Consider the following 15,052-nt stretch of genomic DNA (forward strand, 5'->3'; position numbering starts at 1 on the left):
AAACAACCGTCGTTAGCATCTGTTTGTCTTGTCAGTTTGTAAAACTGAACAAGGACAGACAGTGGCTTGGAGAATTCAGAGTGGTGGTGCGCACGGTGCATCCCACGGGAAGCTGTGCCGACTGGTGCTGGCCACGCCTCCACTGCGACTCCATGGTGAGGTCGTGGCAACAGCATCTGAGCCTGCACAGCACTGTCCACGGAGCACTTGGCCACGCACGCATCCTGGACCAGGCCACGTGGGTCACAATGGACAGGACTCAGGTCTCCCTGACAAGGGGGCCAATGTGGGCAGCAGAGGCAGGCTTCCGTAGGCTTCAACAGCCAGTGGCCGTGATGGGCCACCCTGAGCCCTGTCCCAACAGGGGCTGGGGGTCCATGCTGGCCAGACTTCCCGTTACCGTTGTTTGCCCATCACTAAAGTGGACTCTGGCCCCCATGGGTGGCCTGCACAGTGCTTTGACTGTGCAGACAGTGACTGTCTGGGAGGAGGGAGGGGAAAGTGGAAACAACCTGACTCCAGATATGAAAACAGACTTAGGCTTCATCTTATTCAAAGACGTTGCGTAGCCTCAGACGTCTGCGGGCAGTGACGGACAGCAAGATTAACCAGGGTGTTAGGAGCAAGGATTAGTAGAAACACCAAGCCACCTAAACACACCAGCCTCACAAATAGATAAATTCACCGAGGAGACCCTGGAAGGGTCTGGAAGGGATTGCTTGACCTGGGGCTCCTGTCTGTGCAACACAGTTGAGCAGGTCCCAGGGTCTCTCCTTCCCAGTGGAAGGGAGGAGAGAACGATAAGCACCGCTCTGTGTGTGTGCGCGTCTGTGTGTTCTCACGAATGTACGTGTGTGTACGTGTCTGTGCCTGTGCGCGTCTGTGTGTTCTCACGAATGTACGTGTGTGTACGTGTGTGCGCGTCTGTGTGTTCTCACGAATGTACGTGTGTGTACATGTGTGCGCGTCTGTGTGTTCTCACGAATGTACGTGTGTGTACGTGTCTGTGTCTGTGCGCGTCTGTGTGTTCTCATGAATGTACGTGTGTGTACGTGTGTGTGTGCATGCTTGGGCTTGGCTCCCACCTGGGGCCCGGCCATGGTGCCACGGTGGGCATCGGTACCTGGCACCCTAGTGGCTGCAGAGCCAGGTCCAGGCTGCAGGGCAGTCGCCCCAGAGCCTGGGTGAGGGAGCAGGCACCCCACTAACAACTGTACCTCAGAGATGCAGCAGTGCCCCGGGGCCAGCTCTGGACCTGGACCAAAAGTCCAGTCCCCACAGAGGTGCTGCGTCTGGACGAGGCGGAAGCACGCGGGAGCCAGCCCTGAGGCCCCGCCTCCACCTGTCACGGACATGGGTGGACGGACAGAGGTTGTTAGGACCGCAGCCAGGCTTGCTGTCACTCTGAAGCGTGGCCTGGCCTGCAGGCTCTCCCCAGGGGCCAGCTGGCTGGTCCTGGCTCTTAAAGGGACCTTAGCTCAGGCTGGTGGCAAACAGACCAAGCGTGGATCCCAGACGTTGCGGCTTCCGGCTGCCCTCACATCTCCAAACCGCGTGCGTCTGGAGCCTGGAACGCACATCCCCTTCACACGGGGGCGGTAAGTGCCGACCACTGGGGTCCCGGGCAGCCGTGACCACCACCCAGAGGCTCGCCTCGGGCCTGGCAACACCACTTACAGGGCCATTTCACCACCAGCCTTGGGGAAGGGACTGTAAAGCAAACCTCAGTCAACAAACCACACCCCAGCCTCGAGGAATGCGGGTGGTTCCACTGAGTCAACAGCAGATTCTCTGATACCCTGTCCCCACTCGTCCTGCAGAGCCCGGCCTGTCACGAGGTCTAGAGCCGGGGACCCCCGTCTGGGCTTCAGCTCAGGCCCTGATCCCACCAGCCACCAACTCCGTGCCAGACGGGAATGGGGGTTTGCCAGGGGGCATCCGCGGGGCAGTCCTGGAACCCAGCCCTTCCCGCCGCTGCAGCTGAGGAACAGGGTGGGAGGCTGGTGCCCAAGGTGGGCAGAGGGGCTTTGCAAGGATGCCTGGGTGTGGGCAGCCTTAGCAAGAGGTCTACACCGGCCAGAAAAGCGCAAGGGCCTGCGCCGGGGTGGGGGCACTGAGGAGAGAGCCACGGAGGGTGGCGTCTGAAGAGGCCACCAGAGCAGCTCTTGTGCGAAAGAGAGGCCGGGGACACAGGGACACTGCCTTGCCCAGGAGACCAAGCCTGCAGAACCTCCCCAGAGCCGCCCGCAGGACCTGGGACGCTCGACCCCTGCTCTGTGAAGGAGGCCAGAGAACAAAAAGGAAGCTGAACTCTCCCTGCTCCCACCTTGCCTCCCGGCAAGGCCCAAAGAAAGGGGAGAAAAGCTTGAATTTGCAACGAAGTGGAGGGTCTGGGTTATGACCCTGGGCTCTACTTTCGAGTTGCTGGACCGAGGCCTGAGCTGTGAGTAGAAATGAGCAGCTTTCCACCGCCTGAGCACACGGTCTGGGCTCCTTCCCAGTCCGCACGGGCCGTGCCCGGAGGGAGGGGCCGTGTGCCGATGCGGGGGCTCCGCACAGAAAACAAAGCCATCGGGCGTCGCTGGAAATGGGAGGATCTTCTCACCTCATGCGAATACTACACGTTGTAAAAACAGTGCGAGGAAACTGACCGCAAGGCCCTGTGTGCTCCTCAGAACGCAGTTCTCAATGAGAGCAGTCTTGCTTACGTGTATGCCCTCATTATTCTGAGAAAGTATATTAATTTTTTTTCCTTTATTGAAAACACTTGATCTTTGTAAAACTTAGCTCTTCAAATCTGGCATTTGGGCTACATGCACGGCGCTGCTCACTGTGACGGCTTCTTTGCAAAGACGGCCCTGATCATCACGCTGAAGCCCCTCGCGGCACACGCGCCCCCCAGAGCGCCTGTGACAGACGTTGGGCCTCGCCCTGCGCGGCTTCCTTAAGAGCCCACCCCCCTCACAGCCGTGGCTCGTGCAGCCTCGCACCTTGGCTCAGCTGGGCCACCCAGATCCCTCTCGTGATAGCCTGGGTCTCCACGTTCGTCCTGGAAGAGCTGATGCTACGTCTCCCCGAGGGCCACTCCGGGGCCCACTCTGACCTGCTGAACCACCCTGTGCTTTGGGCCTCTCCACAAACCCCGATGATGCTGCCATCAGATGCTCCCTTGGGTGTCAAAGAGAACTAGTTTGTGAGGAGAATCAACAAGTCTGAAGACCTGGTGCTGAAATGCTTAGGGGCATGTGTGATGCCCTTCCACCCTGTGAGGGGGGCAGGATGGTCAGATCTTTGGGGGCGGTTGGTCTATTGATCAAGCCCAGCCCTGGGAGGGGAAGGGCTCGCAGATAGTTTGCTTTTCCTCCTGGCAGGGCTGAGCGACAAGGAGGCCCAGGAAGGTCGCATGGAAGCCGGGAAGAAGAAAGGGGGCCTGTGTGAAAACTGCCTGTACAGAATCCAGCACAACCCTGGCTGTTCGCGGGGAGAAGTGGGGGGAAGTGGAGTGAGCGATCAGACAGCACCTTCCCTCAAAATGCTGCAGGAGTTGGCAAGGGTGACGGGAGGGGATACACAACAGCCCTCGGAAGGTGAACAGTCGGCAAAACTTGTCCCGTGGAACAAAGGGGACAGAAAAGTCATGCTCCTCATAGGCGAGACTTAGCCATGGAAACGTCTAGCTCGGCAATCAATCAACCTCGTTTCCCTAAAAGAAGAGCGAGGTGGGCTTGCTGTGTCCTAATCTGAGGTCAGGGGTCCATGTCAGCTTCCCAGCATGTCACCTCTTGGTCATTAGCCCCCATCTAAGCCACCTGTTCCCTTAGAGTCCCGGGGACGTGAAGACTCAAAGTTATCTGGTATCAGGCCTCAGAGCAAAGATGGCTCTTATACAATGGTAATGGGACAATTACTATACACCCAGAACTATACTGAATAAAGCACTAGGATTGTCTTAAACATTTAAAAGTTGCTTTCTTAATTATTAACATAAAGAACCACTGCAGACGAGTCAAAATTGTCTAACTTGTCAAAAAGATATAAAAACATGTCCGCATCTTTTAAGTCAAAAGGTGACTCTGAAATTCAATCTCATTTTAATCCAATAAAGTTTGCCCTCCCTTGGTCTCAGTTTCCTCATCTATAAAATGGACCGATCTCCTAAGTTTCTTCCAATCCTGGGATTCTGAAAGTCAAGAGGACATCTGCAACTGCTTGGGGTATATTCCCCCAAAATAGAAGATATAAGCAGTGAACTTGGAGGGCCAGAATAATCTTCTGGTTTCCTGCTGGGAAGAAGGAAATGGATTAACCCCAAGGAAGAGGGCAGAAGAGACAGTTAACCTTTTCTATCCTGAAAACCAACAGTGGCTTCTGACGAATTTGGAATTAGTAGGGCATCTCCTCTTAGACCAAGGGGACCCCTGATCCACAGATGGTCTGCACCACACGACCCTGATTGTGACCTCCTGGGGGAGCCCGTGAGGCTGGGGGGACAGCAGGATGACTTGAGTTCCCTGGTCATTGCAGACCACTGGCCACGATGGGAAGGTTGACAAAGCCAGTCCACACCACTAAACCCCACGTGCGCACAGGCCTCCGCCTGCAAAGACTGGAAGTGAACAGACGGGTCCCTGCCGGGGAACGTGCTCAGAAACAGAGGTTTCTCCCCAGTGACCCCCCTCCCCCCAGTCCTGGAGAAGCCTGTGTAGGACATGGGGTGCTAGGGGCAATCCTGGAGTGCTGGGGTCCCATTTTCTGTGTCTGCCACGATCTAGTGACCCCACTTCCATACATGAATGTTCTCACCTCCAAGAACCAATAGCGTATCACCCACTTAAAGAAATGCCTTAAGGAGAGTAATGAATGGTATTTTCATCTCGAATACTGTCTCCTGTAAGTGCTGCCTTAAAATAATTTCTGCGATGCTTAAGCAAAGCAGAAACAGTCATCTCATTTCACACCTAAGAAAACTAGACAAGGCCTTCTAGCCTCCACTGTAACTGAATATCATTTTCAGGCAAATGGCATATCATTTGTGAGCCCCCCTACATTTTTCATACATTCCTGTAGACTGCAAACCATCATTTAAAACACTTCTCTTTGGTTCAGGTAGAGCATGTTGCAAAAGTGCGGCATTCAATCTTTTCCAAAAAGCATAAATCCATTTCACAGTCCCAGGCTGAGTTATGTCAGCAACGCCCACCTTTCAAGGCAGCACAGGAATTACAGCTGCTGAAAGGGGGAAAACACCCGCCCATCACTCGACCTCGCCCCGGGGATGCCAGAGAGCACACACCTGGCAGTGCTGCCACCAAAGTGGGTGTCACAAGGGCCACGGCTGGGCTTGTCACGGCGGTTACCCTGAGGACCCGAGCCGGCACGAGGGGCTCAGGAGCCCATCCGCCTGAGAGGCAAGGGTGCACCCCCAACACACACGGGCACATGCTTACGCGCAGACAGTCAGACAGACAGACACACACACATACCCACACACACAGAAAAGACTACTATTTTGATGACTTTCCAGCCATCGCAGCAGTTAAATGCATTACACAGAAATCCACTACTTAGTTAGGTTACTCTCTGGTCCACCCATGTCAGAAAAGAATGGAGAAAAAGCTGACATATGAGTGCAGAAGGTGTGATGACGTTTTCTACAGCTGACATCAAAATAAGTTGTCTGTTATAAGAACTATATAGACTATGCATTGCTTTCAAAACACGGACAGCGTCTTTGAAAATTGTCCTACGGTCTATCATTTCCCCTCTTCTGCCTCCGAGGGTGCTCTGTCACCTCCTCTTGCTTGGGCGCTCACGCCTGCATGCATGTGACGGGTGGAGTGTGCGCTGTGCGCCCGCCTCCAGCAAGCCTCCCGCGGCCACAGCTAACAGCCACCTCCGGGGCTGGCACTGAGCAGCAGGCATGGGACAAACGTCGGCTGGTGGGCAGGTGAAAGGCTGGGGGGCGGGCTCCCAGGACAGGACTCCCCACGATACCCCCTGTATGCTCCCCCCATATCTCCCGTCTCCACTGACGTCTGACCGTTCTAGATCCAGACTACAGTTTCTTTTCGTCTTTAATGACACTTGTGCTCCCAGACTGTAGCCGTCCAGCCCCCAAGCCCCTCTGCCGTAGTCCTTTTCTCTCCAGTAACAGGGCCGGCATGTTGCCATTTTTTACCTAAGTCGCCTCTACCTTCCTGGACAGTTATTAAGTCTCTTCCTTCTCTTTGTCCTGAGGCTTTTTCAAGCTCCCTCACGTCCCTCTCAGAGCTTTAAGAAATCGCGGCTTCCACAGGGGACTGAAGTGACAGGGGAGGGAGGTTCTGACCTAGTGTGGTCAAAATGGCAAAGCCGGACGCCTCCCCGCCAGGCAGGTGCAGACCTCGGCCCATCCCTGGGCCCCTGAGAACTCTGCCTCGCAGCCGAAGTCTCCTCGGGAGGGCCGCCTGAGGAAGCTTCGTCCAGCCTCTGCACCCTGAGGTTACCTGCTTTAATAGGACATTGCATTTAAAACCAGACAATGGCCAGAGCGATGCTCGTAGGAGCTTAGTGGTGAGATTCTCGTGGGCTGGTGCAAGAAACGAGAACGCCCGCTGGCTGAGGTCCTTGCAGTCGTTCTGGACAAGGATGCCATGCTTTGCAGTTTGAACGTCTCTCGTTCCATCAGCTGCGCTTCGACGAATGTAACGATGAGCATCTCACGACTGCTGAGAGCTCCTCAAAAGGCCTGAAGGAAGCCCCTCGGGGCTGAGCGTGATTCCAGGCTCTCACTCGACAGGCAGGGCTCCTCCTGCCTCGGGGACAGGACCCCCAGCTCTTGCGGGCACTGGCTTTAATGTAGAACCTGGTCGTGGACACTCTCCCCCATCCCCCAGACGTGAGGTCTCCCCAGCGCTGGGGCTCCGGGGGAAGCACACGATACGGGGCGGCCTCCCCCCGCCCCACCTACCAGGTGTCCCCAGATCCCTCAGGACCCAGCATCTGCCTCAGTGTAAACGCTGCCAGGTTGACCATCCGGTTTCCACACCTGCTGGCTGTCTCTTTCATCAAGTTAAAGAACAGAACCAACAGACAGGACCCTACTGTACCCCCCAAAGAGCCCCAGATTAGTTGTTTAATGAGGAGACACAGCAACTCCAAGAGAGAAGTGCCAACTCCTTCATTGGACTCCAGCATTTAATAACTCGACATGATCCTTGACGCTGGTTTTGGTCCCTTGGGGACACGCTCCTGTACGGTCCCCACCGAGGAGGGCCTATGATTCTCTCTCGTGGGGACACCAGGCAAACATCTCTCCCTGGGGGACCTGTGTGGGCACCTGGCAACACCTCCCCCTGCCCTCCCTGCGGTGGGAAGGGTGAGCGGGGCCCCGTCACAGAGTGGACAGGTGGGGTCCCCAGGCCACCTGGGTGGGAGCTACACGCGTGAGCAGCCCCAGGGGAGAACCTCTCTGTTTCCTTTCCTGGGTCCTGGTGACAGCCCACGCTGTGCCCTAAGGGCAGGACTGGCTCCAGTTAAAAACACAGAAACATCAAATTGGTATCATTTAAGTTAATATTTAAACTTTCTTCTTCTCTATTCGAGAATGCACTAAGCAGAGGTGTCAAGACTCCTCTGTTTAAAGCGCTGGGATGTGAAGAGCTCAGCCTGTCCCGCCGCACAGGCCACTGGGTCCCCCGGGTTTCCCTGGGTGTCAACCTCACAGCAGCCAGGAGGCCGAGCCAGCCTAGGCCCAGGAACCTGGGAAGTTCAGGCACAGCCCAACCACCAGTAAGACCACCGTGGAGGGCTGGGAGACGGGGGCTTCCAGCAATTTCTTCAAATCCGAGGTCATTAAAGCAAAAGGATCCCAGATTTTTATTTGATTTGGGTTTTGAGGTTAATGGAAAGGTTACTAATTTCTGATCTACAGCAGACGAATAGAACCTGCATTGGCACGTCACAGTGACGGAAAGAGTGCACACACAGCGACGGTTTTGTCACACCGCTGATCAGGGCAGGTCCTTCCACGAGAGGGGGCCCATGTACCCTGATTCCCCAGAAGCCACTTCTGATCTGACCGCAGAGGGGTTTCTGCACCTGGTGACAGCAGTGCTCCAAAAGGCTCACGACAGTTTCTTCATTTTTTGGTCAAAACATGTGGCAGGTGTGGCCCTGCTCTAAGGTGGCATGAGGTACAAGGTGGGTAGAGGGAAAAGAAAGGCACGTGAGGACTTGAGGACACAGGGAGGGGGAAGGGTAAGCTGGGACGAAGTGAGAGAGTGGCATGGACATATACACACTACCAAACGTAAAATAGATAGCTAGCGGGAAGCAGCCGCATAGCACAGGGAGATCAGCTCAGTGCTTTGTGACCACATAGAGGGGTGGGATAGGGAGGGTGGGAGGGAGACGCAAGAGGGAGGGGATATGGGGATATACATATGCATATAGCTGATTCACCTTGTTATACAGCAGAAGCTAACACAACAATGTAAAGCACTTATACTCCAATAAAGACGTTTAAAAAAAAAAAAAGAAAAGAAAGAAAGGCACGTGAAGCCAGGTGAGCTGCAGGCCTCAGGACCAACCACCCCTGCGGCCAGGGGCACCTGGGAGAGGACAGGACAGGTTCCTCTGGAGCTGGCAGGTGAATCTACAGGTGGAGGGAGGGTCCAAAGATGGACAGGGGTTGGGACAAGGGGGCGGGAACAACTTATGGAAACAAGGAATAGGAGGTCCCAGAGCTGAGACCCACATCCGGGACAGGACTCGGACCACAGATGCCAGGGCAAGTGACAGAAGACAGGGCCCAGTGGGGAGATAAGGCCACGCAGGCCAGCGAGAGAGCAGCCATCCCCCTCCCCTCCACCATGTGGATATGACAAGGAGCTGTGAAAGCTAAAAATACGCGGACAATGGCATATGAAATTGTCAATATAAATAATGTTATACATACTGCATTATACATAGTATATTATAGAGTGCTTTATACATGTAACAAAATAATTACATCTTATTTTCACACTGAAGATTTTTTCAAGGCTACTAGCTACTGTTACTATTATTTCATAGAAAAGGAATCTCAAGTGAGGCCTGTAGCAGTCCTAGGAGCCTTTTGACAATGCTAAAATTAAGCGTTAGAGTCTTAGAGTTCAGATATCGTATTTAACACATTAGTTACCTTGGCATAAGTATTCATGGCCTCAGATTTTAAAACATCCTCAAAGTACATTTTTTATATAACCTTTAGTTATATATGGAAGAGAAATGCATGATTAAATATATTCATATTCTAAATTACATCATTAAATTTTATCAAATAGGAACATTTATGTAAAAAAAATCAATATCAAAGCAATTGTTATATAAAAGGGAGATTTGTGAAACCCTTGTTGCTGGAATGGGAATTATGATCACTGAGCATGTTCTATTGTTAGCAATGTCCAGCCCCATGAAGAGGAGGTGTGTGGCTGGGCCCTTGGGTTTGATGTAGCCATTGGAGGGGATTCTCATCCTGGGGAACTTTAGGGCTCAGGACAGGGGGGCACAGACTCCCCTCAACACACTGCCCACCATGGAACTGAAGCAGCTGTCCTGAGTCTGAGGAATCTCCTGGGTCTGTGTGGTTGGGACATACCCTCTGGTTCTCCTGCCGGGGCTGGGCCCTCCCCCAGCAATGGGTCCCTGGCCTGGGAGGAGGGAGCTACAGTGGGGTTCAGTTAGGGACAACACTCTCCCTTCACCTGGTTTGGGAAGCTCAGGGACCAGGGAGTTTGGCACAGCAGCCACTGCCTCCTGGGGTACCAGACTGGTGTTGGGCCCCGCACAGAGACTGGGGTTCGGAATTAGGCAGGCCTGGGAGTCTAAACCCAGCTTAGCTACTTATTTTAGGCCTGAAATATGGGGACAATCTCTCACCTCCTTTGAGTTTCAACTTTTCCAACAGAATAGGAAAAATAATACCTTAGTCAGCTCAGGCTGCTATAACAAAATACCATAGATGAGGCGGCTTAAACAACAGACATTTACTTCTCCAGACTCTTCTGGAGGCTGGAATTCCAAGATCAGGGTGCTGGCACTGTGGGGTTTTGGTGAGAGATCTCTTCCTCTACAGATGCCACATTCTCCAAGAGTTTTCATACAACAGAGAGACAGACTGCTCTGTGTCTCTCTTATAAGGGCACCAATCCCATCATAAGGGCCTCACCCACATGACCTCATCTAAACCTAATGACTTCCCAAAGGTTCCACATCCAAATCCTATCACATTGAGGGTTACAGCTTCAACATATGAATTTGAGGGGGGCGGCAGGAACATTCAGTCCATAGCAGTACCACATGAAGGTTCTGGCTGTGGACAGAGATACTGAGTATACTATAGTGCTGAGCACAACGTCTGCCAAGGCAGGTGCTCATGCAATGGGATCCCAGCAATAATTGGGGCAACATCATCCTAAACTAGCCTCGTCTACTGCACAGGGTCTGCCTGCCATTGAGCAGGCAGAGAGGACCCCAGCCTGGACGGAGACCCAGGAGGGGCCCTGTGAGTCAGGAGCAGAGGGGCTCCCTGCGTCCCTGCTCCCCACATGTGTAAACTCAGCCCCAGGTCCAGTTATCTTCCATGCAAAATACAGCTTGTTCTTCTGGCCAGATCTTCAAAAAAAATTGTAGTAGCAACTATTCTATCATGAAAATTTTAAGGGAAACTTGTCAGCCCTTTGCAAATACTATAGGAAAGACCATTTATTGCACCAAAGCATCATCGCTCATGTTAAGATGTAGCTGCAAATCAGAACACAGAAGTCAAAACCATTCTGGCGGACCCACCACCAGTCCCTACCATCAGGAAGCTGCCACAATCCTCTTAGATAGCCTCAACCACCAGAGGGCAGACAGCAGAAGCAAGAAGAACTACAATCCTGCAGCCTGTGGAAGGAAAACCACATTCACAGAAACATAGACAAAATGAGAAGGCAGAATACTTTGTACCAGATGAAGGAACAAGATAAAATCCCAGAAAAACAACTAAATGAAGTGGAGATAGGCAAGCTTCCAGAAGAAGAATTCAGAATAATGATAGTGAAGATGCTCCAGGACCTCATAAAAAGAATGGAGGCAAAGATCGAGAAGATGCAAGAAATGTTTAACAAAGACCTAGAAGAATTAAAGAACAAACAAACAGAGATGAACAATACAATAACTGAAATGAAAAATACACTAGAAGGAATCAAGCAGAATAACTGAGGCAGAAGAACGGATGAGTGACCTGGAAGACAGAATGGCGGAATTCACTGCCATGGAACAGAATAAAGAAAAAAGAATGAAAGAATGAAAAGAAATGAAGACAGCCTAAGAGACCTCTGGGACAACATTAAACACAACAACATTCACATGATAGGGGTCCCAGAAGGAGAAGAGAAAGGACCCGAGAAAATACTTGAGGAGACTAGAGATGAAAACTTCCTTAACATGGGAAAGGAAACAGCCACCCAAGTCCAGGAAGTACAGAGAGACCCAGGCAGGATAAATCCATGGAGAAACACGCCAAGACACATAGTAATCAAATTCACAAAAATTAAAGACAAAGAAAAATCATTGAAAGCAACAAGGGAAAAAATGACAAATAACATACAAGGGAACTCCCATAAGGTTAACAGCTTATTTCTCAGCAGAAACTCTACAAGCCAGAAGGGAGTGACATGACATATTTAAAGTCATGAAAGGGAAGAACCTACGATCAAGATTACTCTACCCAGCAAGGATCTCATTCAGATTTGATGGAGAAATCAAAAGCTTTACAGACAAGCAAAAGCTAAGAGAATTCAGCACCACCAAACCAGCTCTACAACAAATGCTAAGGGAACTTCTCTAAGTGGGAAACACAAGAGAAGAAAAGGACCTACAAAAACAAGCCCATAACAATTAAGAAAATGGTAATAGGAACATGCATATCGATAATTACCTTAAACATGAATGGATTAAAGGCTCCAATCAAAAGACACAGGCTTGGTGAATGGATACTAAAACAAGACCCATATACATGCTGTCTACAAGAGACCCACTTCAAGCCTAGGGACACATACAGACTGAAAGTGAGGGGATGGAAAAAGATATTCCATGCAAATGGAAATCAAGAGAAAGCTGGAGTAGCAATACTCATATCAGATAAAATAGACTTTAAAATAAAGAATGTTACAAGAGACAAGGAAGGACACTACATAATGACCAAGGGATCAATCCAAGAAGATATAACAATTATAAATATATATGCATCCAACATAGGAGCACCTCAATACATAAGGCAACTGCTAACAGCTATAAAAGAGGAAATCAACAGTAACACAATAATAGTGGGGGACTTTAACACCTCACTTACACCAATGGACAGACCATCCAGACAGAAAATTAATAAGGAAACACAAGCTTTAAATGACACAATAGACTAGATAGATTTAATTGATATTTATAGGACATTCCATCCAAAAACAGCAGCTTACACTTTCTTCTCAAGTGCGCAGGGAACATTCTCCAGATAGATCACATCCTGGGTCACAAATTAAGCCTCAGTAAATTTAAGAAAATTGAAATAATATCAAGCATCTTTTCTGATCACAACACTATGAGATTAGAAATCAATTACAGGGCAAAAAATGTAAAAAACACAAACACATGGAGGCTAAACAATATGTTACTAAATGACCAAGAGATTACTGAAGAAATCAAAGAGGAAATCAGAAAATACCTAGAGACAAATGACATTGAAAACACGATAATCCAAAACCTATGAGATGCAGCAAAAGCAGTTCTAAGAGGGATGTTTATAGCAATACAATCCTACCTCAAGAAACAACAAAAATCTCAAATAAACAATCTAACCTTACACCTAAAGGAACTAGAGAAAGAAGAACAAACAAAATTCAAATTTAGTAGAAGGAAAGAAATCATAAACATCAGCGCAGAAATAAATGAAATAGAAACAAAGAAAACAATAGCAAAGATCAATAAAACTAAAAGCTGGTTCTTTGAGAAGATAAAGAAAATTGATAAACCTTTAGCCAGACTCATCAAGAAAAAGAGGGAGAGGACTCAAATTAATAAAATTAGAAATGAAAAAGGAGAAGTCACAACGGACACTGCAGAAATACAAAGCATCCTAAGAGACTACTCCAAGCAACTCTGTGCCAATAAAATGGACAACCTGGAAGAAATGGACAAATTCTTAGAAAGGTATAACCTTCCAAGACTGAACCAGGAAGAAATAGAAAATATGAACAGACCAATCACAAGTAATGAAATTGAAACTGTGATTAAAAATCTTCCAACAAACAAAAGTCCAGGACCAGATGGCTTCACAGGTGAATTCTATCAAACATTTAGGGAAGAGCTAACACCCATCCTTCTCAAACTCTTCCAAAAACTTGCAGAAGAAGGAACACTCCCAACCTCATTCTATGAGGCCACCATCACCCTGATACCAAAACCAGACAAAGATACTACAAACAAAGGAAACTACAGACCAATATCACTGATGAATATAGATGCAAAAATCCTCAACAAAATACTAGCAAACAGAATCCAACAACACATTAAAAGGATCATGAATTTGTATGGAGACAAAAAAGACCCTGTTTAAAAATTTTTTCTTAGATATAAATCATGATGTGTGATAAATTCATCCTAACCTAACCCACTGGTGTGATTTAAATGAACAGATACTTACAAGGGTGTATGCCCAATGCACAAACGTGTCCTTATGTTTCTTAAAACTCTGCATGGCTAAAGCAAAAGGTGATTTGGAAAGAGCTATGCAGATTCCCTGCATAGTTGATGTGGTGGCCATGGATTTATATAGCCCCCGCTTTAGCATTTGTAGGCTGGTTATTCTCCAAAGAGCTCATACTGAGGCAGCTCTGACTTTCTGCAGACTAATCTATAGGAACCTTCAGCCCTGGCCAAGCTGATTTATTTTCACATTTAGATGTAATAAAATTAATAATGCAGTTCTATGTCAGTTGATGAAATTAACTCAGACTTTTTTGGGGGGGCAGCCAACATCTTTCAGTTATTTTCTTTATTTTCAAAAGGGAAGTCGTTTCAGTCATTTGATACAAATGGCTTTAATTAGTTTAAGGCAAACATAACCTTTAACAAAAATACAGGCTGGGGACTGAAGGTCTGTGCGCTACGGGAGAAGAAACAGTGCAGTGCCCACAAGTTGGTTTGTCACGGCTGCTGTATAATCTGATTTGGTTCGACGTCAGAGTAAACAGCCCGTCACCTGGGAGAATGATTCCTCTGTCGAGGCCATCAGGAAGCCAGCCCACTCCCGCACACAGATGTATTTCTATGACAAGTGCAGGTGCCTGGAATGATGGGGTCGAGGAGATCTACTGCATCCATGTCCTGTCTATTCTGCTCGGTGCCGCCCAAGACAGGGCTTGCACTGGCTGAGAGCACAGGAGAAGTTTTCTAAGGGACTTGCATTTTTAATGACTAGCTTTTCTAAAGGTATTAAAAATTAAAAACAGTCAATCCTACACTTACCATGAAGCACCTGGTAAAAAGAGACCCTTTGTTTTGGAAGTACTCAAATGAAGGTTCTTATCCTAGGTTTACCCTTCCCCAGTTCTGTGGGGCTGGTTACCACCTGGATCAGCTCTTTGTTAACTAGAATCAGAATTATTGGTCCAGAAATCAGCCCTTCTGTTGTAAATCTGACCTTGGACCTCCCATGCCCTTCAGTGGCACCCCTTTCTCCACAGGACAGAATCCAATCCGTTCTTTCCTTGTCCTAGGACTTGTCAATCTTGTTCTCTAGGACTCCTGCTGCTCTGAGCCCCTCCCCAGAATAAGCACAGGGTGCAGTTTCATGTCCCCGCTGTGTCTGCAACGATTTCCTGCAAAAGGGGCTCAGGGCTCATCCTCTCCGACGCTGTCCATGACTTTCCACGTTGAGCAGAGCATCCTTGCTCTGCCCTGTGCTCTGGCCTTTTCTTATCTCTTTACTGAAATTATTGGTCGATGCATCTCTCCTGGAAGATAAACTCCATAAGGTAAGAGCCATGTACCT

At 49.5% G+C, this 15,052-nt stretch overlaps 1 protein-coding gene across 1 annotated transcript in view; it reads right to left on the reverse strand.

Annotated features, from left to right (window-relative positions):
- The window catches only part of TCERG1L (transcription elongation regulator 1 like), a 190,573-nt gene that overhangs the window by 68,429 nt on the left and 107,092 nt on the right, over positions 1-15,052 (reverse strand). The window lies entirely within an intron of this gene.

Source organism: Lagenorhynchus albirostris, chromosome 16 (assembly GCF_949774975.1).
Source record: "Lagenorhynchus albirostris chromosome 16, mLagAlb1.1, whole genome shotgun sequence".
NCBI lineage: Eukaryota > Metazoa > Chordata > Mammalia > Artiodactyla > Delphinidae > Lagenorhynchus > Lagenorhynchus albirostris.